This window comes from Eriocheir sinensis, chromosome 16 (assembly GCF_024679095.1).
Source record: "Eriocheir sinensis breed Jianghai 21 chromosome 16, ASM2467909v1, whole genome shotgun sequence".
Lineage (NCBI taxonomy): Eukaryota > Metazoa > Arthropoda > Malacostraca > Decapoda > Varunidae > Eriocheir > Eriocheir sinensis.
This window is the reverse complement of record NC_066524.1, coordinates 14,671,098-14,680,643: the sequence shown is the minus strand read 5'-3', so window position 1 is coordinate 14,680,643 and position 9,546 is coordinate 14,671,098.

Here is a 9,546-nt window from a genome sequence, read left to right as displayed (position 1 = left end):
ACACACGCATGCACACACATCCTCTTACCTGTCTGTCCACCTGTCTATGACCTCACCTGAGACCTCACGTAACCCCGAGCGTGACTCCTTTCCCTCCTCCTCCTCCTCCTTCTCCTCCTTTTCCTCCTCTTCCTCCTCTTCCTCCTCCTCCTCCTCCATTACATCACCAGGGAGTCTGCGGTTCTTTCACCTGTCTTGCAACACGTCCTTAATTACAGGTGTACTGCAAGGTGCCTCTTCCCAGGTAACCAGTTCAGGTATGGCGAGGGAAAGGTCTTGGCTGGAGAGCTTGGTAATGGTTGAGGTGGTGGTGGTGGTGGTTAAGTACAGGTGTAGGGAGACAGGTAAAGGTGTTTGTGTGTACAGGTAGATCATGTTTAGATTTTTGTTTTTGTTTTTATTGACGTGTCTTTGTATTTTTTTTTTTGTTTGTGTTTGTTTCTTTGTGTGTGTCTGTTTATTACTATTATTGGTGGTTGTAGTGGTAGTAGTAGTAGTAGTAGTAGTAGTAGTAGTAGTAGTAGTAGTAGTAGTAGTAGTAGAAGCAGTAGTAGTAGTAGGAGGAGGAGGAGGAGAAGAAAGAAGAAAGATAGACAAAAAAGAAGAAATAAAGAAAATTACTTATTGAATGAAGGAAAGATCGAAAGAAAATAGGGAGGATAAAAGACAGGAAAGTAGAAAGGAAGATAAGAAAATAGGAAAAAAACATCTGGCTATCATCCACGTGCATTTCTTTACCTGTGAGAGGAGGAGGATGAGGAGGAGGAGGAGGACGAAATGTTAAGGGTCTTTCTGATGGTTTAATACGACATGCTCAATAATAATTATTATATTACAACACATCCTGGTTCAAAAATCAATCTGTCATCATTAAAGTCTATTTATTACCCTTTTTGAAATTGATATACGTTAAGAAACACTCATTTAACTTTAGAATCATGGTCCGCTGTGTCCTTCCTCTGCTAGTAATTGTACAGGATAAGAGAAATCACTTTGAACCTTAAAGAAATACCTTCCTCTCCTTTTTTTTCTTTTTTTCCTCCTTTTTTTCCTTACTTTAATCTTTTCTTTTTCCTCTTTCCGTCTTTTTTATTTTTTTCCTCCTTTTTTTCCTTACTTTAATCTTTTCTTTTTCCTCTTTCCGTCTTTTTTATTTTTTCCTCCTTTTTTTCCTTACTTTAATTTTTTCTTTTTCCTCTTTCCGTCTTTTTTATTTTTTCCTCCTTTTTTTCCTTACTTTAATTTTTTATTTTTCCTCTTTCCGTCTTTTTTATTTTTTCCTCCTTTTTTTCCTTACTTTAATCTTTTCTTTTTCCTCTTTCCGTCTTTTTTTATTTTTTTCTCCTTTTTTCCTTCCTTTTATCCTTTCTTCTTCCTCCTTTCTGGGTTTTTTATTATCTTTTCCTTCTTTTATTCTTCCTTTTATTTTTTCTTCTTCCTCTTTTCTTCTTTTTTTCCTCTTTTTTTTCCTCTGTTCTTTCCTTCTGCCTCTCCTTTCTCTTATCTTTCCTCTTTCCTTCCTTTTATCTTTCCTTCTTACTTCCTTTCTATGATCTTTCCTTCTTCCTTTCTTTATTTGCTTTTTCCTTCTTCCTTTTTTCTTCCTTTTATCTTTCCTTCTTTCTTCTTTCTTATCTTTCCATCTTTCTTTTTCCTTCTATTTATCTTTTCCTTCTTCTTCTTCTTATCTTTCCTTCTTCTTCTACATCATTTGATCTTTCCTTCTTCCCTCCTTTCATCTTTCCTACTTCTTCTTTCCTTCTTTTTATCTTTTTATTTTCCCCCATTTTTTGCCTTTTTATATTCTTTTCTACCTTCCTTCGTCAATCACCCAGTGCTGTCCCACTTTCTGATGCAAGAGTTACCAGCATCATATCGTCACTCCTTCCACCTTTCTTACTGTAAACTCAAGTAACGTTCCTTTACTCCTTAACATTCCTAAACCCTAAAAACCTCCCCTTCCTCTTTCTCTATTTATTTTATTTTTATTTTATTTTTTTCTTCAGGGCTGACTTGTCTAAAGAGTCATCCATCACCGATCCTCTAATCGCATAATGACACCCTTAACTTCCTCACTGTTAGCTTGGAAAAAAATATCCCTTCGTCTTTTTTTTCTATTCTTTTCCTTCAGGGCTGACGTGTGTTAAAAGACGCATCGCTGGGAGGGTTGTGAAGGTATTTTATGCGTCACTTTTCCTCCTCTTCCTGACTGACTTCTAGCCTCCAAAGTTCCGCCTAGTCTTGTCTCCCTTGTTATATTTTTGTCGTTTATTTTCCATGCTAACTTCTCTTTCATACTTGCTAACTTCTTGACTTGCTACACATGACTGCCCACGGTAACTCATTCCTCTGCTGTCCAACTTCCCAATGCAAGGGTTAACTAGCGTCTTCATGATTTCATTCTCTTCATTGGTCTGTATTTCACCGTATGCTGTCCAACTTTCTAATATTAAAGTTGACCAGTATCTAGAATCTTTCGTCTCTTTCACTGGTAAATTCTGAAACTGCCTTCTTTCGTCTGTATCTCACCCTATGCTGTCCAACTTTCTAATGCAAGAGTTGACCAGTATCTTAAATCTCTCGTCTCTTTCACTGGTAAATTCTGAAACTGCCTTCTTTCGTCTGTATCTCACCCTATGCTGTCCAACTTTCTAATGCAAGAGTTAACCAGCATCTTCATATTTCATTATTTTCACTCTTTCCTGTCCAACTTCCTTATGCAAGAGTTAACCAGCATCTTCATATTTCATTATTTTCACTCTTTCCTGTCCAACTTTCTTATGCAAGAGTTAAACAGTATCTTCATTCTCTCATCTCTTTCACTGGTAAACTCTAAAACAGCCTTCCATCGTCTGTAACTCCTTCTTACTATGATTTCAATTTTGAAGATGGGAAACAACAGACGCCTTCTTTTTAACTCCTGTTCTTTGCTTTTATATTTGTCGCCCTTTTTTTTTTTTACAGCAAAGGAGGCACCTCAAGGCAACAAACCAAAAGAACACACACACACACACACACACACACACACACACACACACACACACACACACACACACACACACACACACACACACACACACACACACACACACACACACACACACACTCAAAAAGTACAGTAAACGCTGCATAATAAAGCCTTTCATCCGTTTGCATCTCGTCGTGGCAATATTTCGTACGGGTTGGTGAAGATCCCGAGACCCTTTCCATTGCGTGACAGTAATAGCAGGTGAGTGCGTGAGGGGACACCTGCCGGCCTCTCCCTCACCTGTCCTCCCGCTCACCTGGCCACCTCATCAAGGCTATCAGGAGCTCCTTCCCAGGTGTGAGAGTTTCCCTTTCAATATACCTCTTCTTCTTCTTTTTTTTTTGTCCTGTTTCCTCCTCGTCCTGCTCCTCCTCTCTTCTTTTCTTCTTCTTCTTCTTCTTCTTCTTCTTCTTCTTCTTCTTATTATTATTATTATTATTATTATTATTATTATTATTATTATTATTATTATTATTATTATTATTATTATTATTATTATTATTATTATTATTATTATTATTATTATCATCATCATCATCATCATTATATGCCTTTTTTTTGCTTCTCTTTTTTTATCTCCTCCTCCTCCTCCTCCTCCTCCAAGGCCCTACGTGACCTGTCTCGCGTCCAGTGTGAGAGAGAGAGAGAGAGAGAGAGAGAGAGAGAGAGAAGATAAGCTTGATGGATTGTTATGTAAATTGTAAATCGTAGAGAGAGAAAGAGAAAGACGTTTGTTTGAGCTCTGTGGTATAAGATAAATGGTGTTACAGTTTGTCTTGGGAAGTAGATAAATATAGGGATGGTGATGGGGGGATGGGGGTGGGGTGGGGAGGTGGTGGTGGTGGTGGTGGTGGTGCATCGTAAATAGATAGAAGAATAGGTAGACAGACATGCAGATAGGTGGGTAGGTAAGGAAGGCAGGTAGAGTAAGACAGGTAAACACGTACACACACACGCACACAGGTAATACATATGGTCAATAGAGCCATCATGTTTGTGTGTATGTATGTGTGTGTGTTTGTGTGTAGGTAGGTAGGTAAGTAAAACGGTATGTATATATGTATGTTTTCTGTTTATGGATGTCTGTATGTATGTATGAAGGAAGGAATATGTCTATGTATGTTTGCTTATGAATGTATGTGTGTATGTATAAATGTTTGCATGAATGTTTGAAGGATTTTGTCAGTGGTTTTTTTTTTATAGATCTGTGTATGTATGTCTATGTATGTTTCTTATGTATGTATGTATGTATAATTTTATGTGTGTGTTTTTATGTATGTTTCTTTTTGGGGGAATTCCTAATCAAGGTAAACCGGATATGACGTCACCGTTCCTTTCGTCCAATCAGCGCCTCGCATCGCCCAGGTGAGTGAGGCGGCCCGTGGGAGTGGAGGGAAGACGCCTCACCTGCCTCCCTTCTCTCCCTTCACAGGTGTATAGACAGGTGAGCATGTGTACAGGTAAATAGCCAGGTAAGTACAGGTGTATGGAGATAGGTAAGTGTGTGTTTGTGTGTATAGGTCTATAGCGTTTTTTTTTTTTTAATTGATGTATTTTTCTGTTTGTTTATTTGTTTGTTTCCCTTTTTTTATTTGTCTTTCTCTGTTTTTTTTCTGTTTTGTCTGTTTTCTTTGTCTGTCTGTCTGTTTCTCTGTTTTGTTTTGCTTTTGTTTCTATTTCTCTGTTTGTCTGTCTGTCTGTTTCTCTGTGTTTTCTTCGTTTATCTGTTTGTCTGTCTGTCTGCCTGTCCATCTCTCTCTCTCTCTCTCTCTCTCTCTCTCTCTCTCTCTCTCTCTCTCTCTCTCTCTCTCTCTCTCTCTCTCTCTCTCTCTCTCTCTCTCTCTCTCTCTCTCTCTCTCTCTCTCTCTCTCTCTCTCTCTCCTCCCTCCTCCTCCTTCCCTCCCCTTTTCCTCCCTCCCCCTTCACCCCCCCTTCTTCCTCCCCTCAAGGGCCAGGGTCGACAGGCCGCTTTCCTCCCTTCCCTCCCCTCCTCATCCCCCTCCTCACCTCCCATCCTTAAATGCAGGTAAACTTTCTCACCTAGGCACTGACTCTCCCTTTAACGAGGTCATTAGAAGCCCATCGCTCAGGTGTGTGTGAAGGAATCTGTTATTACTATTATTATTGTTATTATTATTATTATTATTATTATTATTATTATTATTATTATTATTATTATTATTATTATGATTATTGGGATGTTTGTTTTGTTATCTTGCTTTCCTGTTGTTATTTTCGTTTTATTTGTGTTTTTCCTTCTTTACCTGAGAGAGAGAGAGAGAGAGAGAGAGTAATAAAAAGACAGACAGAGAGGATTTGAATGACTTAGACGTAAAAGAAGAAAAAAAAGAATAATTACGAGAGAGAGAGAGAGAGAGAGCGCCACCCACCACCCACCTTCCCCTAATTGCAGGTGTGTTACATAAAGTGGACCACAAACCCGTCTCACCTGCGCCTCTCATTTGCATATCCAGACCCATTTTGGACAGGTAACCCTCCCCCCTCCCCCCCCCTCCCCTCTACCCCCACTCCCTTTTCTTCCCTTTCCCTACTTTCCCATCATCTCTCTTCCCTTCCCATTCCTTACCTTTCCCTCCCTACTTTCCCTTCCCTCTACGTTCCCATTCCTTACCTTTCCCTCCCTACTTTCCCTTCCCTCCCTTTCCCTACTTTCCCATTTTCTAACCTTTCCCTTCCTTCCCTTTCCCTACTTTCCTATCCCCTTTCCCCCTCCCCCTTTACCTTCCCATACCCTTCCTTCCTCCCTGTACTTTCCCATTCCCTGCCTTTCCCTCCCTTCAAATCCTTTTCTCTCCTTTCCTCTATCTTCCCATCCCCTTCCTTCCCCTTACCTTCCCATTCCCTCCCTTCAAATCCTTTTCTCTCCTTTCCTCTATCTTCCCATCCCCTTCCTACCCCTTACCTTCCCATTCCCTGCCTTTCCCTCCCTTCCATTCCTTTTCTCTCTTTCCCTCTCACTAATTTCCCATTTATTTTACCTTTCTTTTGAGTTGTTTTTTTTCGTTTCCTCGTCTCTCCTCTCCTCTTTCTTTCCGTTCCTTTCCTCTTGTTTTCTTCGTTTTCTCTCTTTCCTTTCCATATTCCTTCCTTTCTTCTCCCTCCCTTCTTTTCCCCTTCTCCCTTTCCTTCACTTTCCTTCATCTTATTTATAGATTTTTTTTCCTTCTCTCATTCCCTGATCTTTAAACTCTTACCTTTTTGTATTTCTTTTCAACTCTCTTCTCTTCATTTTTCCTTTTCTCTTTTTCCTTCCATTTCCCTCCTCTCACTTTTTTTCTCGTCATCATTCTCACTCCTACTTTTTTTATTTCTTTTCAAAAATCTTCTCTTCATTTTCCCTTTTCTCTTTTTCCTTCCATTTCCCTCCTCTCACTTTTTTTATTTCGTCATCTTCCTCGCTCCTACTTTTTTTATTTCTTTTCAAAAATCTTCTCTTCCTTTTCCCTTTTCTCTTTTTCCTTCCATTTCACTCCTCTCACTTTTTTATTTCGTCATCTTCCTCGCTCCTCATTCTCTCCCATTTCCTGTCCTTTCTTTCTCTTTTTTCTATTTCTTTTCAACTCTCTTCTCTTCCTTTTCCCTTTTCTCTTCTTCCTTCCATTTCCCTCCTTTCATTTTTTTTTATCGTCATCATTCCCATTCCTCATTCTCTCCCATCTCCTGTCCTTCCTTTCTCTTTATTTCCTCTAACTTACCTGTCCACCCCTTCACCTTCACTGTCCTTTCCCGTCTTTCCGTTACCCTCCCTTATCTCACCCTCCCTTCCCTTGCCTCTATCCCCCCTCCTCCTCTTCCTTTCTTCTTATCACACATCAAAGAAAGAGAAAAAAAAAAATACAAAAATGCAACACGTAAATATGATACAAACTTAAAATAGGCAACACTTCCTTAGCCTTGGTGTGTGTGTGTGTGTGTGTGTGTGTGTGTGTGTGTGTGTACAGTGTGGAATGCAGTCAGGAAAAAGTGTAAAGATAAAGAAGAAAGTAGAAGAGAAGGATAAGGAGGAGGAGGAGGAGGAGGAGGAAGATGACGATGAGGAAGAGGAGGAGGAGGAGGAGGAGGAGGAGAAGGAAAAAGATCTACGATTTGATTAGCAGAAGAGAAAGATAAGGAGGAGGAGGAGGAGGAGGAGGAGGAAGATGACGAAGAAGAAGAAGAAGAGAAGGAGGAGGAAAAGGAGGAGAAAGAAAAAAATAAGATACACGATTTGATTTTTGGAAGAGGAAGATAAGAAGAAAGAAGATGATGAAGGGGAAGAGGAGGAGAAGAAAACCAGCATACACGATTTAATTAAAGTGTAAATTATTAATATCTCGAAAGGTTTATTAGTGGAAATCACGAGTTTGCTTTGATAATAATTTACTGATGTGAAGGTAGACTGTGGCTTTATTACAGTCTGCCTTTACTGAGAGAGAGAGAGAGAGAGAGAGAGAGAGAGAGAGAGAGAGAGAGAGAGAGAGAGAGAGAGAGAGAGAGAGAGAGAGAGAGAGAGAGAGAGAAATAAATATAGATAAACAGACAGATAAAATTATAGTCGGGCAAACAGATAGATATGCAGACAGACAGACAGACAGACAGACAGACCAACACCAGCAAGAGAAAATAAGTTACAGAAGAAAATGATTGAAAAAAAGTAGAGAGAGAGAGAGAGAGAGAGAGAGAGAGGTATATTAATGTTGGCGAGCCTCACAGACAGGTCAGGTAACCTTTTTGACACAACAGCCCCCCCCCCTCCCTTACCCTCTCCCCCTCCCTCCCTTACCCTCTCCCCCTCCCCCTCCCCCTCCCCCCTCCCTTTCTCTTGTAGTGGTTTTATTCTTTATCCTCCCTTAGACTAGCTTCGCACACACACACACACACACACACACACACACACACATATATACTTTCCTTTCTACCGTTGTCACTGAGTGTGTGTGTGTGTGTGTGTGTGTGTGTGTTGCATCCCGGTGTTCTTAGTCTGACATAATAGAAAGTAAATGGGAAGTAAACAAATTATCAGGAATTCATCAAAGTCATAGTGAAAATAGTATTAATAATAATAATAATAATAATAATAATATGGAAAAGACAGACAGACAGAAAGACGGACTAAGCAAAACAGAAAAGACAAATAGACAGTAACAGACAAATAAAAAGACAAATGAAGAAAGAAAAAGAAAAAAAATAGACAGACAGACAAACTAGAATGAGAAAAAAACTATTAACAAAATACAAAGACAAAAAGACAAAAACAAAACAAAAAACGATAACAATAAAATACACACACACACACACACACACACACACACACACACACACACACACACACACACACACACACACACACACACACACACACACACACACACACACACACACACACACACACACAGACAGGTATGGCGCCAGCCATTCACCTCACACACCTGGGCGCCGCTGGACAGGTGTGGTTTATGGTGCAGGTGAAGGTGATAATGATGGTGAAGGTGATAATGAAGGTGATTGCCCCAACACACACCTCGCCCCAACCTTTACCTGCACTTATCACTTGGACAGAAGCGAGAAGACCTTACCTGAAGACCTCACCTGCATACTTTACCTGAACCTTACCTGAACTTTACCTGTACATCTTAGCTCGATACCTTACCTCGATACATTACTTAAAGCTTACCTGTACACCTCACCTGCATACCTTACCTGAACCTTGCCTGAACCTTACCTGTACATCTTAGCTCGATACCTTACCTGAAGACCTTACCTGTACATCTTAACTCGATACTTTACCTGAACACCTTACGATACCTTACCTGAAGACCTTACCTGAACACCTTACCTGTGCATCTTACCTTGACACCTTACCTGTGCTTTACCTGGGCATTACCTGGACGTTACCTGGTTTACATGAATCCCTCATCATGGTACTCGCCGACAGGTGTGCAAGAAGGTGAGAGTCTTAATTGGATCTCATTAAAATAGTCGTGTGTGTGTGTGTGTGTGTGTGTGTGTGTGTGTGTGTGTGTGTGTGTGTGTGTGTGTGTGTTTTTTGTTTTATTGTTAATGTTTTTCTTTTGTGTGTGTTTGTTTATTTATTGATGTTTTTGTTGTTGTTGTTATTGTGTATGTTGTTATTTTTCTTCGTCCTGTTCTTACTCTTGTTCTTCCATTTCGTGTTTCTTACTGCTACTACTAATACTAGTACTACATTCTCTCTCTCTCTCTCTCTCTCTCTCTCTCTCTCTCTCTCTCTCTCTCTCTCTCTCTCTCTCTCTCTCTCTCTCTCTCTCTCTCTCTCTCTCTCTCTCTCTCTCTCTCTCTCTCTCCCCCCCTGCAGGTATTTGTGAAGCTTTTTATCACTTTCCCTTTTAATGAGAGTGCAGTGCTACCTTATCCAGTGACTTACCTGTGTATTTTTAATTGCTCATTTAGCGGCTCATATTTCACTGTCGGCAGGTAGGAGGAGGAGGAGGAGGAGGAGGTAATGGCTGTAGTGAGAGAGAATGGGGGCAAGGGAGAGA